Raw genomic sequence first — 15,526 nt, 5'->3', positions numbered from 1 at the left:
GTGGGATTTTTATTAGAAATTTTAGTTGCTAACTAAACACCTCTTAAATGTATATTCTCAATTATGGTTCTCAGATATTAATAGTGATGTGTTGGTAGATGTTTAAAGACTAGTGTGTATGTGTGTGAGTGTGTGGGGGGGTTATAAAGCCCTGGTTTATAGCATATACTAATTTCCATGGTATAAATATTCCCACTGTGCTTGGCTTCAAGTTACCAATCTGTCCTCACTACAGTGACGAAGGAGATGGGAAGAGTTGTGCCCAGTCAACTCTTGCTAGCCAGTGCAATGAAGGTCCCAGTGCACTAGTGGATGTGAGCTCACCACTCTAGGCTGTAGGATGAAACTAGTATACACATATATGTATCCCGTTGTCTATACTGAAAGTATTTCAAATTGTAGACCTTATAACTAAAACTGAAAATGAATTTCCATTACAACACTTTAGTTCCTCCGTTAAAAGTAAGAATTGCCACCATTTGTTGAGCACGTCATATGCTAGACATTTAATGATATTGTGTTTAATACGCATTATCGGTAAACAGAGGCAGAAACTTAAAACAACTTTGTAGTGAACTGGGACTTGAACCCAGATCTCTCAGACTCCAGAACTCATGTGTTTGACCTCTGTGCCATTCTGCTTTCTGTGCTGCTAGTGATATTTATAGACTGAGGGCCAACTACCAAAACTGAATGAACTACTATCTTCTAACCTCCAGTTTCTCTTAAACCTGTTCAGTTTGGAAGGAAAACTAAAGCTGTGGGGGTACCAATTGTTGGGTGAGCTGTAGAAGGTTAAAGATACCACTTTTCTGATTGCAAAAAATAACATATATTAAAAAAATATTTTTATTGATAAAACTTAACATACAAACATACACATATTCTTAACATACAAACATACAAATTGTACATGGTATACAATCAATGCCTCAAAAGACATATTTTTAAAAATATATATTTATTGAAAAGTATTCTCACACATATAGTCCAACCATATTATATAATCAGTAGCTTACAATATCATCACCTAGTTGTGTATTCTTTACCATGATCATTTTTAGAACATTTGCATCACTCCAGAAAAAGAAATAAAAAGAAAAAACTCATACATCCCATACCCTTGTCCCTCCCTCTCCTTGACCCCAGTATTTCAATCCTCCCCAATTTTACCCTTATTTATTTTTTTATCCTTATTTTATTTTATTTATATTTTTATACTTATCTGTCCATACCCTGGATAAAAGGAGCATTAGACATAAGGTTTTCACAATCACACAGTTACATTGCGAAAGCTATATTATTATACATTCATCTTCAACAAACATGGATACTGGAACATAGCTCTACAGGTTCATGTAGTTCCCTCGAGCCACTCTAATACACCATACAATAAAAAGGAATATCTCTATAATGTGTAAGAATACCCTCCAGGATAACTTCTTGACTCTGTTTGAAATTTCTCAGTTACTGAGACTTTATTTTGTATCATTTCTTTCTTCCCTCTTTTGGTCAAGAAGGCTTTCTCAATCCCATGATCTCGGGTCCAGGCGAATCCAGGAAGTTCTGTTCCACATTGCCAGGGAGGTTTATACCCCTGGGAGTCATGTCCCATGTTGGGGGGGGCAGTGATTTCACCCACTGAGTTGGCTTAGAGAGAGAGGCCACATCTGAGCAGCAAAGGAGGTTCTCTGGGGGTGATTCCTAGGTATAAATATCAGTAGGCTTAACTTCTCCTTTGCAGGAATAAGTTTCATGGGGGCGAACCCCAAGATTGAGGGCTCACCCTATTGATTTGGTTGTCCCCACTGCTTGCGACTACATCAAGAATTCCCCAGATGGGGAAGTTAAATATTTCCTCCTTTCTCCCCAGTCCCCCAAGGGGACTTTGCAAATACTTTTTTATTCTCTGCCCAAATTACCATGGGATATATCGGGCCATCACCCTAACCTGTGCACACCAAAATGATCTCATATCCTATTCAAGATCCATGTACTTATGGTGCTCAAGTAAACTGACCGTACAAGTTAAACTAGGTAATGTGCTACCCCAAATACAAATTTTGCACCAAATAAACATCTTTTCCTTTGGTTTCACACATAGGTTGAAGTTTGAAAATATGGGCCATATCATCATTTACCCAGTACTCTGATTTACCTTCGTCCTCTCTGGATCAGCTTCATTCATATCTCTGGATGAAGTCTGATCACTTTTTCACCCTTTTAACCAGTTGCTAAATGGGGTAATGCTGACTTTCATAGCTTCAGAGCTCTAACTCTGAATCTCAGATGTCACTTAAATACCCAAAGTTTCAGGGAACGACTGGGTTGTATGCAAATACCTCAGTATCTCTGAATCTAGAAATAAGAGTTACAACTCCTCAATTTATGTGACTGCTGTAAGAGTTTACAATCTAGGACCCTCTACAATAGGCCTCAGCCTGTTAACCCATGCTCTTGACTTCAGTTCTCTGAGTTTGTATATTATAGTTAGTCCATATGAGTGAGGCATGATAATGTCTTTTTGTTTCTGACATTTCATTCAACATACTGTCCTTAAGGTTCATTTACATAGTTGCATGCCTCACAACTTCATTCTTTCTTGTGGCTGCTCAGTAGTTCCTTGTACATAAACACCACAGTTCCCCTTCCATTTCTCAGTCATTGTACCCTTAGGCCACCTCCATCTATTGCTCATTGGGAACACTGTCTCAGGAATGCTGCGGATGAACACCAGTGTGCAAGTGTCCATTCGAGTCCTCACTCTCAGTTTCTTCCAGCTATATACTGAGCAATGGGGTTTCAAGATCTCATGGCAACCCCACCCCTAGCCTCCTGTGGAACCACCACACTGCCCTCCAAGGGGCTGCACCTCTCATTTCCCTACCGACAGTGAATAGGTATATCTCTTTCTCCATATTATCACTGGCACTTGTTTTTCTCTGTTAATTTTTTTTTTTACCATGTGCAGGGTCTGAGAATTGAACCTGGGTCTCTGGCATGACAGGCGGAGAATTCTAACACTGAGCTACCCTTGTACCGCCATCTCTCTGTTCGTTTTTTTTTTTTTTTTTTTAGCATGGACAGACTTCGGGAATTGAACCCGGGTCTCTGGCATGGCAGGCAAGAATTCTGCCACTGAGCCACCATCACATCACCCTCTCTGTTCATTTTTAAACAGTTTTATTCACACATCAATACAATTTAACCTAAGTAAATAGACATGCTTTGGCCACCATAATCAATATGGAAACATTACCTCATCCCCCGCTCTGCTTTTAGTTCACATTTAGTTTTGGAGTAAAGTCTTTGTTAGAGTCAGTGGAAGCATATTACAATATTACTGTTGACTGTAGACCCTAGCTTGCATTGATTGTACCTTTTCCTGTAGACCATCCATTTTCGGCCCCTTGTAATGTTGACATTCATTTGTTCTCCCTCATGCAAAAATGTTTTTTTTATTTATTTTCACATTTAATCACCATCATTAATTTTACCTTCATTAATTTTACCATGTAAAATGCCATGTTCACTCTAGGCATCCCTAAACTATACCATCTCAGTCTTATCCTCTGTCTTTCCTTCTGATTTCATATGTGCCCCCAGCCCTTCTCCCTCAATCACATTCACATTCAGTTTCATTCAGTGTACTTATATTATTGTGCTACAGTCAGGCAGTATTGTGCTATCCATTTCTGAATTTTTACAATCAGTCCTATTGTACAACCTGTATTGCTTCAGCACCAATTGCCCAATCTCTACCCTATTTCTATTTCCTGATAACCTGTATTCTTAACTGAAATTTTCAAAATTCACTCACTAATGTTAGTTGATATTAGTGAAACCATACAGTATTTGTACCTTTGTTTCTGCCTAATTTCATTCAGCATAATGTCCTCAAAGTTCATCTGTGTTGTTACATGCTTCATGACTTTATTCTGTCTTACAACTGTGTAATATTCCATTGCATGTGTATACCATAGCTTGTTTAGCCACTCATCCATTGATGGATATTTGGGCTTTTTCCATCTCTTGGCAATCATAAATAATGCTGCTATAAACATTGGTGTGCAAATGTTCATTCATGTCCTTGCCTTCAGTTCCTCTGAATATATACCTAGTAATGGGATTGCTGGATCATATGGTAGTTCTATACTCAGCTTCCTGAGGAACCTCCAAACTGCCTTCCAGAGCGGTCGCACTATTTTACATTCCCAGCAACACTGGGTAAGTGTGCCTCTTTCTCCACATCCTCTATAGCACTTATTGTTTTCTGGTTTTTTTTTTTTTTGATAATGGCCATTCTAGTAGGTGTCAGATGATATCATTGTGGTTTTGATTTGTATTTCCTTAATAGCCAGTGAAGTCCAACAGCTTTTCATGTGCCTTTTATCCATTTGCATTTCCTCTTCTGAGAAATGTGTGTTCATGTCTTTTGCCCATTTTTTAATTGAGTTCTTTGTCTTTTTGCTGTTGAATTGAAGAATCTCTTTATATATTCTGTATGCTAAACCCTTGTCTGATATATGGTTTCCAAAACCGTCTCCCATTGCATAGGCTGCCTTTTGACTTTCCTGATTAAAAAAATAATGTGTATTTTGAGAAAAATTTAAGGAAGTCCAAATGGCAAAAATAAAAAGTGGAAATCCCCTATAAACCCAAGTGATAATATAATCATTATTAACAGCTAGCATTTTTTCTTTCAACATATATAATTTTTTTTACAAAAATGGGATAATTATCATTTGAAACGTTTTTCACTTAATAATGTAATTGGAATATTTTCTCTGCCTGTGCATATAGCTCTACTTCACTCCTTTAATAGCTACATAATATTCCTATATGAAAGAACTGTATGGGATTTTGAAGGGCTGTTTTGAAGAAGGAGTAATAGGTGGTGCATGGGACAAAAAAGGTTGATAGACCTCTCTTGGGTAACAACAGAGGCACAATACTGCCCCCTCCTGCAGGCTACCATAACTTCCTGGAAAGATGAAAATAAATGCTGTTTACAGGGAAACTGAAACGCAGGAATAATTGAGAGATGAGAGTCTATATCAAATCCTTTCACATGTCTTTTGGGACTTTGTGCTCTGGTCCTTGAAACCTCATTTGGAATCTCTTTCTTCAGTTTCAGTAGGCCCTACTTGGAGTTTGAGAAGCATTGTTTTCAAGGCAGCCCAACCTTTTCATTTCTTTTCAGCTCTTATTCATTTTTTGAGATGACTGCCATTGGGTTTTCTTGTTGTTCTGACCTGTCAGTTTTCGGGGGATTCAGCATTTCTTTGTTTTCTCCTCTATCCCAGGTACTTGCCAGCAGCAAAGCTCCTATTGATGCTGTCAGATATGGCATTTATTATTGTTGCAACAGTGAATTGACAGGAGAAAAGCAGATTATCTTGGGGAAGGGTTAGCTAAGAAGTGGTAGAAATATCTAATAGCCATCATTAGATGGCTGAGAAAATAGAATATTTTACTGTCTAGCATGTATCACTCTGGAGAATGAAATAATCCAGGAATGTTAAGTTCTCAGTCACTCTGTTGGTTTGTGCTGCTGCTTGCCTTGTTCTAGTTAACACTGAGCACTGACCTCATGTGGCACGTGAAGAAACTTAGAAGATAAGATCATTCTAGGGTGTAAAGCAAACTGACTTAACACCTCCAGAGAGATGGGCTAAAGGCCAGTGGTACCAATTTATCAGAGTTTTTTTGTCTTGTACTTTCTTTTCCTTCCCTCTATGCCTCAGGACCTGGCAGCATGGTGTTTTTCCCGTTTAACACAACATATTTAGGTTCTTTGACTAGTTTAAAGAAGTTAGCTAAATAATTGGGGTCGAAGACTAAACTTTTAGGGCTGGGGGCAGGTGCAATTTTTTATCTTAATTAAGAAGGTAGGATTATGGATGTTTGAAGCTCATAAATTAACAGGTCATTATCTTTGCAGTTCCTTGCTAAGCATTGGGCCTATCCCGAATACATTTTACAGTACTTGCTGGCCCGTATCCCCTTTTAAGGCAAACTGCCCCAGCCAATCTGCCAGCCTTCAACTATGTCAGAGACTGTTCTTGGCTTGGGTTGATGGGCTTAGGATGGACCTCCTGTCACCAAAACAGTGTATCCATCACCTGGCTAGCAACATGGGCTTCACAGGATGAACTGGGCCCTATATATTCTTCTCCTGGGAATTAGAATTGGGAAGCTCAGAGACTATATAAGGCAGTTAGCAGCAGGGACAAGAAGATATGGGGAGGGGAGCATCATGATGGGTATTGTGTGAGCTAATTTTATGAGGGGACAGAAACCCTGAATAAACAGAGGAAGCTAATAAGAGAAGAATCAAGATGCCTTAAGAGATAGAAAAGCTGTTCCCCCACACTTACCTTGAAACCAGAACCACTTTCCAATTTTCTTGAGGCCCAGCTTATCATGCTCTGAAATTCTCATGAAATACGTGTATTCTTGCTATAAACCTCCCTTTTTTTGAGCCGGTTTGAGTAGGACTCTTATTTTCTTGTGATGCAAATTGTCAGAACAAATCTAGGCTCTTACCTTGACAATTGTAGACTTCTCAGTTCAGTCAGCAGTAGCTGGTTAGCATTTTAGGTCCTCTGTGAAGACTGTTAGGTATTTTGGGGAAAAGAGGAAAAAACAAAGATACCTGATTATGTTTCTCAAGCTCAGTGCTGACGTATTGGGCTTTAAATCTGTGTTCCTGGCAAACTGAGAATGAGAAGAGGCAGGAATCCTGACTGTTCATTTGTTACCTCACAGCTCTCATCCAGTAGGGGGCCTTCTTTATCCCATTTAACCTCTCAGTAGAGTCTTTGCCTTTCATTTATCCCTCTTTCCAGTAACCTCTTGATTATTTATGTAACAGAGGGAAGCATCAGTGTGAGTAATCGAACACTGTGTTAGCCTCTCTCTTCCCATTCTACAAGAGTATCAAGTCCCAGAAATGGAAACCACTAGCTGGAGAGGTAAGGAGACTAAAAGAAGTTGGGGTAGGACCAAGCAAGTTAAAATGGTTTCTTTACCCAGTTTTAGACCTTCCTTCTAAATGGTCCCTATTTAGTTTCTGGTGCGAGTAGGAAATTACTAGAAAGGCAATGCCATTTGCTTGATTAAAGTCAAAATACGGGATTCTTAAAAACTAAAATAGAATTGGGGGAGCAAGTTGACTAGGATGCTGATTTCCTCTCCTGTCTGTTTTACCGTCAATCTGTCTGTATCCCACTTCCGAGCCACCCAGCTTTCTCTCAGCAACCATTATTCTCAGTTCGGGATTTGGGACCCAGCCAGCTAACGTATCTATAACCTGTTTTCCTAACTATGGTTCTTGAGCCATTTGTATCAGTCACTTTGGGTGCTTATTAAAATGCTGATTCCTGGGCCTTATCCACGCCCTTTTGGGTCTGGATATTGGAGGGTTGGCTGGCGAATATGAATTTTAATACCCACCCCTCTCCAAGTGATATTTATGCAGTAAACTTTCAGAATAACGTGGGGGGTTGATTTGAAGTGTGGTTCTGGGAAATTAACAACACTTCCATTTCTCTTACTGTGAATAGACTGAATGAAAGTGGCACATTCTAGGTGTTAAAGGGTGTTTTTCTGAGTGCGAATAGAGAGAGACTCTGAATGATTTCTAAATGTTGTGTTAGTTAATTTTTTTTAATTAATAAAAAAAAATTAAAAGAAAAATGTAGAAGCTGCCCCAGAAAATTGGATGAAATGCTTGACACGTCACTGTCAAATATTTCTTGAGGGCAGGCCACGGTGGCTCAGCAGGCAGGAATGCTTGCCTGCTATGCCAGAGGACCCAGGTTCGATCCCTGGTGCCTGCCCAGGTTAAAAAAAAAAAAAAAGATTTCTTGAATTAATGACTGAATAATTGAGAATTGATTGGAAAGGGAAATAGGAATATTTTGTGTGTGTGCATGGGCTTGTATTTGTCTGTAAATTGCGGACCTGGTTTGCATCTGTGTTAACTTCTGAAGACACTACTCTCCACTCCATTTCTGTATGTTCTTTATTTACAGTGGAAATAGCAATTCATCCCCAACATAGTTGGAATTTTGTGGGAATTTGAAAATATAAATAGGTTCCACGTAACGCCATTCATTGGCTGTACCTAAATCTAACCCTACTAAATCAAAATGAGGATATTGCATATATTTTAAGAGAGTGGTTTAAGTATTCAGTCATTTTTCAAACACCGTCTCCATGGAATAAAGCAAGGTCCTGTGTTTTCATTGCTCTTCAGGTACACCCGCCCACTGCTGAGTGGGTTTTGTTCCAAAAGTTTCTTTGGAAGTCTATTTAGAATTCAGATTGCATTTTCCCATGGGAAATCTTCTTGGGGGTCAGATTCCCAGACCAGCCGGTGAAAGCCTATTTAATCTGAAGTGGAGTAGAAGTACAGTGTGCAGCTTCAAACCAGAATTTCTAACAATGTTTTTATGGGACAAAGCACCAAGCAAGGTTCGGACCTGTGATCCTAGGAATATATTCCAGCTTTGTGTTCTGAGGCGAATCATAGGTATTTATTGTTGGAGGGAACAATTCAAACTCCTTCACATGGCCTCCTAGGCCTTGAGTGGTCTGGCTTCTGCCCACCTCTCCAGCATCATTTCTTCTTCTTTTTTTTTTATCACATAGTTGTATATTCATCATCATGATCATTTCTTAGAACACTTGCATCAATTCAGAAAAAGAAATAGAAAGAAAACAAAAAAAAATTCATACATACCGTATCCCTTACCCCTCCCTTTCATTGATCACTAGCATTTCAATCTACTAAATTTATTTTAACATTTGTTTCCCCATTATTTATTTCTTTTTAATCCATATGTTTTACTCATCTGTCCATAAGGTAGATAAAAGAAGCATCAGACACAAGGTTTTCACAATCACACAGTCACACTGCAAAAGTTATATCATTATACAATCATCTTCAAGAAACATGGCTACTGGAACACAGCTCTGCAGTTTCAGGCATTATCTATATTATCCAGCCTCTCTGTTATGCCTTAACTAACAAGGTGATAGCTATTTAATGCAGAAGAATAACCTCCAGCATAACCTCTTGACTCTGGAATCTCTCAGCCATTGACACTTTATTTTGTCTCGTTTCTCTCTTCCCCCTTTTGGTTGAGAAGGTTTTCTCAATTCCTTGGTGCTGAGTCCCAGCTCATTCTGGGATTTCTGTCCCACATTGCCAGGAAGGTCCACACCCCTGGGAGTCATGTCCCACGTACAGAGGGGAAGGGCAGTGAGTTTGCTTGTCGTGTTGGCTGAGAGGCCACATCTGAGCAACGAAAGAGGTTCTTTTGGGGGTGACTCTTAGGCCAAATCTTAAGTAGGCTTAGCCTATCCTTTGCAGGGTTAAGTTTCATATGAACAACCCCCAAGATTGGGGGCTCAGCCTATTTCTTTAGTTGTCCCCATTGCTTGTGAGAATATCAAGATTTCTTTACTTGGGGAAGTTGGATTTTCCCCTTTTTTCACCATTCCTCCAAGGGGACTTTGCAAATACTTTTTTCTTCACTATTCAAATCCTTCTGGGATTTATCAAGGCATCACTCTGGACAAACCTATAAAATCTCATGCCCTTCTCAAGGTTCCATGTACTTACAGTGTTCAATTAAGCTGTCCACATAAGTTATATTAGGAAATGCACTAGTCAAAATATAACTTTTGTACCAAATAAATATTTTTTGCTTTAGTCTCACATATAAAGTTTTAAAATATTAATTGCCATCTATTTTCAACACCCTGCATTATTGACATTCCTTTGTTCTTCCTCACAGCATCATTTTTTACCATGTTTTCCTTGACATTTTATTATCCAAGCAGAAGTTGCTACTTTGAGTTCTGGAATAGTCATTTTAAACTCTCGCCCGTTTGTGCCTTTAGTCCATTCTCTTCCCTCTGCCTGGAACATTTCCCCCTGCCCTTCCTCCACCTTGTGTCTGTGTTACAAAACTCTGATCACAGTTTTTGTGTGTATGTGTGTGTGTGTGTGTGTGTGCGCGCGCACTTTTAGAATGTCTTTATTTCCGAAACTTTTTCTCTACCCAAAACAGAAGCTCTGTATCTATATAGCAGTAACACCCCCCATTTTTCTTCCCCCCAATCCCAGTAAACCTCCAAGCTACTTTCTCTCTCTGTGAATTTGCTTATTCTGGCTATTTCGTGTAAGTGGAATCGTGAAATGTATGTCCTTTTGTGTTTGGCTCATTTCACTTAGCATCATGTTTTCAGGGTTTACCCATGTTGTAACATACATAAGAACTTCATTCATTTTTAGGACTGAATAGGATTCCTTTATATGGATAGACTACGTTTTGTTAACCATTCATATGGACACTTACGTTGCTACCAGCTTTTGGCTGTTGTGGATCCTGTTTTTTATTACAGCATTATTCGCATGGTCTATGCCATTTTTCTTCCCTCCTGCCAAACAGAGTAATTCACAAAAGCAGAGATATCATGTCTATGTTATTCCCTTCAGTATCCCCAGCACTTACCATAGTGTCTGGCTGGTAGTAGGGTCTCAGTAACTATATTGCTTGTGAGTGAGTGATCTGTCTGAGGGGTTCTTAACCTTTTCATAGCTGCTATACTCATGGTGGCTGGTCTTCACATGCTCAACAGACTGAACCAAAGACTGTAAAAATGAGGAGATAATGTCTTGGTTACATAGAATTTCTAGGAGTGGCATCTGTCTCAGCCCTTTTCTCTCCAACTTAAGAAAGCATATAGGAAGGCACGTGAGAGACTGAATTATCATAGGGATGAACACATGTAAATGAATAATTGCAAGCAATCTGCAAGTTTCAGTACTTTAATATTTGTGATAAGTCTTTTTACCCACCTCACTCGCCTGGGCGAAACATGCTGTTAAACTATACTGAGAACCGCCAATCTGGTCCAACCCTCTTCTTTTATAGATGTGGGCACCAAGATTTAGAGAGGGCAAGTTTTTTTTTTTTTTTCTTAATTTAATTTATTTATTTATTAAATTAAAAAAATTTAACAACAAACGAACAAAAACACTCTTAACATATGATCATTCCGTTCTACATATATATTCAGTAATTCACAATATCATCACATAGTTGCATATTCATCATCATGATCATTTCTTAGAACATTTGCATCAATTCAGAAAAAGAAATAAAAAGACAACAGAAAAATAAAACGAAAACAGAAAGAAAAAAAATTATACATGCCATACCCCTTACCCCTCCCTTTCATTGATCACTAGCATTTCAATCTAAGTTTATTTTAATATTTGTTCCCCCTATTATTTATTTTTATTCCATGTTTTACTCATCTGTTGATAAGGTAGATAAAGGGAGCATCAGACACAAGGTTTCCACAATCACACAGTCACATTGTGAAAGCTGTATCATTATACAATCATCTTCAAGAAACATGGCTACTGGAACACAGCTCTACATTTTCAGGCAGTTCCCTCCAGCCAGAGAGGGCAAGTTTTTTGCTGAAGTCCATATTTTAGTCAGCAGCTGTTCTGAGCTTAGAACCTAGAGCTTCTGACTTCCAATCCATTGCCTTTCTTCCAAAGGTTTATGTCCTATAATCTCAATACCTTGGAAATACTTACCCTTGTGTTGTGGATATTTGAGGCAGTCTCAAATCATTTGACCAGGGTCGCTACTGGTGATGGATAGAGGGAAACAGGAAGGTGAAGTAATGCAGAAAGTATATTCTATAATTTCAGCTTGCTTCATTAATGCTGGGCCTGAGGAGAGCTAAGGGAACTTACCTAAGGCACTACGTACAGAATTTAGAGATAACGTGGGTTTTCATTATCCTAGGACTCCCCATCTGTACAGAGTGTATAATGTAACTGAACGCATTTAGTCATATTCCTTGATTATTCATGATTTACTAAATTCACTCTGCTAGTGTAATGATAATGCCATTTAGAGGTTTTTTTTGGTACCATTTAGCATTTAATTGATAAGCATGTGGTTTGATAAATGTGGTTTTTACTGTTGTTGTTACTGTTAAGTAGTTTTATGTTGTTCCTGTAGAACTAGGAGGGGCCTTTAGCTCATTTAATTTAAGGTCCAGACTCAGCTATTACAAATTACATAGTTCTGATGATATTGTGATCCACTGTACACCATATATGGACTGTATGTGTGTGAAGTGTGTGAAGATTTGTTAATAAAAATATTTTTAAAAATTACATAGTGCATTGAATAGTGTTAATTGCAGTGTTACTTGCAGTTCTTATTGTAGCTCTTGGGTTTCCTCTGCTTAGAATAATATCCGCCATAGCACTGGATAAAGGATGTAGAGCCTAATGTATCACCTTAGTAAAGTTCAGTGGCATTTAGGAAGAAGGCAAGGAGAAGAAAGGCCTATGAGATGATCTGCAGGAAGGAAATATTTATAATCCACTGGAGAGGGAGGGAAAACATGTTATGACTTCCCAAGTGGAAGCCTATGACTGCAGGTTGGGTTCTTGTGGTAGGCACATGGCTGGCTGGAGGGGATTGCATAGCTCAGTTCTCCTCCTGGCATCTAGTAGGACACCCTCCAGGAGTCCCACATCAGGCTAGTTATCTCTTCGTATGGTGAAGAAAACAGCTGGTGGGTGGCAAATTAAAAAGATCTTTAGTACAAAAGCCAAACTCAAAGGCTGGTGAAAGCCAACTATCCCTCCACTGGGCCACCCAAAATCCTTTGAAACTTGTTGGCCAAAACCATAATGAGTAACAAAGGAAAGTACCATTCATCACATTCCTTTAAGAAAAAGGATAGGTATGGCTTTATAGTCCTTAAACCACTGGTGATTTGCTCCATCGTAGATTTACATGCTCCTTCTTTAATGTCACTCAGAGTGAGCCTTGGGAGTACACATTCTCCCTCATGACTGCCAGACCACCAAATTCTGGGCCATTTGAATCTGCCTCAATTTCTCCTCATAACAGGCAAAAAGCATTTCAGTGCTACATACAATGCAAAGCTTCCTGGAGTGATCTAAATGTGAAAAGTGCTGTAATTTGAGGAAGTTCTCAGAAAAGAGCCCCTTCTAGTAGACAAAGGCCCCCTTTCCTTTCTTTCTTTTTTTTCATTTATGCCTCATCACATTTTGACCAATTTCAGCTCATCTTGAGCTGAAGTTTCCTTTTGATGTCTGCTTTCCAGACTAGCCCTTGCCTGAAAGAAAAAGAACAAAAGGCCAACGCCATGGCTTTCAATTTACAGCACGCCCAGCCCTTTCATCCTTCTCTGTGCTTCCCTGGTTGGGAACAAAACCTAAGCTCCAGGGTTAGAGCACATACGGAGGGAGAACCCTTTTTAAAAATCCAAGCACATGTGGATTTTATGTTTCATTGTCATTCTGCTTTGCAGTCAAGTCAGGTGCGTGTGGGGAAGAGAGAGAGGCCTTAGAGGAAAAATTGGTTTGTAACTTCCACAAAAGTGCACATTCTTATTTTTTTTTACAAGTTTGATTAAAAAGGAATCTGGGTTTTAAGTGTTTTAATTTGTTCAAGTGTGATAAATCAGGGCTTCATTCAGTCTTTGGGGCATCTGTATCAAGATGCCCAGTTTGGGAGATTGAACAGGAGTCTGATGTACTAGCATTCAGGTGCTCTCCCAGACATAGCTTTTGTTTTTCTTTTCATTTTTTCAACTTATGCTTTCAGATCTCTCTACTTTTTCTCTTCTGGTTCTTTTGAATTCGAATCACAGAAGACCTATCTCATTGTGCTCTCAGCTTGTTGTCTTGTTTGCAGATTTCTTGGGGGCTTGCTTTTATTTTACTGCTTAAAGAAGATGTTTAAAAACCACGACTGAGGTCTCTTTCTCTAAGGATACTAGGGTATTAAGCAGTGGATAGAAGAGTGGTTTGCAGGCCTGTCTTTCCTATTGAAATCATCTGGGGCACTCTGTAATACTGATGCCCAGGCTGTAGGATCAACCAATTGCATCAAAAACTTGAGGAGTGGGTGTAGAAATTGGTGCTTTTAAAAAACTCCCTGAGTGATTCTAATGTGCATTAAAGCTGCTGAGTTTGACAGCAAAGCTAAACAGCTGGTTACTGGACTGTTGGAGACAGGTGAGGGAAATATAATTAACTTTCCTGCACCTCAGTTTTACCTGCCTAGATAATGGGACCAATAAAACTTCAGGAGCTAAAGCCCACTATGATACCCTTTCACCCCCTATCAAAAAAGGGTACTGTTGCACCTTCCCTTCAAAAAAGTCCAGTTATCCAGCTGGCTTGGCATCTGGGCTGTAAAAGTGGCTTGAAACAGTCTCAGGAATTAAAATAAATCTTTTCTCTTGCTTGAGGAAGGGGCATATCTATGTAGAGGAATAGCAGTTTCCCTTTCCCCATTGAGATTTGGACATACATTTCAGGGTTTTCTAATCTGCTCCAATTTCCAGCTGACTTCCTTCTCATGCCACAGATCTTGGGTGGTTAGCAAAGTTAGGCACAATATTTTTATTCTTTGAGAAATTGCCTTTTGTTAGTGTTTTTCTATCACAAAAGTAATACATGCTCATAATCAAAACTTGAAACATTATAGCAGCCTGATGCATAGCAAATAAAAGTACGCTGTAAGTCCTTTCCCAGAGATAACTGCTGTATGCATGTTTATTTTCCCAGACGTTTATCTCTGCATATGCTGAACATACTACTTTTTTATTCTAAAAGTAGGATCATCCATACCGTTTGCAACTTTTTTCTTTCTTAATATATCTTGGCATCTTCCCATGTTAGTATGTATAGATCAACCTCATTCTCAAGGACTGCTGATTCCCTCTGGTTTTTAGCCACACATGGACACAGTTCACCCTCACCCACTAGCATTTCACTTTCCTGTGGAAAGGCTTGGATTTTGTTTGGGTGTTTCGGCTTCAAACGGAGCAGATTCATTTTATCTTTGTGTGTGTGTGTGTGTGTGTGTGTATGCTTGATTGTTGTTTAAAAATTCAACTAGTATAAAATAGAACAGCGTGTAAGATTCTTTCCGACCCCTGAGTCTACCAGTTCTTCTCCCCAGAAACCAACCACCACTACCAGTTGCTTGGAATTCTTAAGAGGTATTCTATGTATAAGCAATGTTTAAGTATTTTAAAGTGGCTTTTGATTAAGTAACCAAGATTGTCCATATGCCATAAAGACATCTATTTGTTTGTTTCATTTAGTCATCCATCAAATGTCTGATGAGTAGCTTGTATGTTTCAGGCGCAGTATTAGGTTCTGGATCTACATTGAGGACCTACACACAGCCTTTGCCTTCTGGGAGGTTGCAGTCAAGTAGGGAAGGTCGGCATTTAACAAAAACACAACTACATTTAAAATGAGAAGTGATAATACGTCTTTTGAAAAAAGGAACAGTTTATATATTTCACTTTCAAAATAGTGATTGATAGACTCCCCTTCCCTATTGTTTTTTTTTGTTCCCCCTATTATTTATTTTTATTCCATATGTTCTAGTCATCTGTTGACATGGTAGATAAAAGAGCATCAGAC

At 38.9% G+C, this 15,526-nt stretch overlaps 1 protein-coding gene across 5 annotated transcripts in view; it reads left to right on the top strand.

Annotated features, from left to right (window-relative positions):
- Positions 1–15,526, top strand: part of TMEM164 (transmembrane protein 164) — a 199,864-nt gene that overhangs the window by 48,561 nt on the left and 135,777 nt on the right. The gene's annotated exons all lie outside the window — the stretch shown is intronic.

The sequence above is a fragment of the Tamandua tetradactyla genome, chromosome X, assembly GCF_023851605.1.
Source record: "Tamandua tetradactyla isolate mTamTet1 chromosome X, mTamTet1.pri, whole genome shotgun sequence".
Classification (NCBI taxonomy): Eukaryota; Metazoa; Chordata; class Mammalia; order Pilosa; family Myrmecophagidae; genus Tamandua; species Tamandua tetradactyla.
This window is presented reverse-complemented; position numbering and strand designations above follow the sequence as displayed.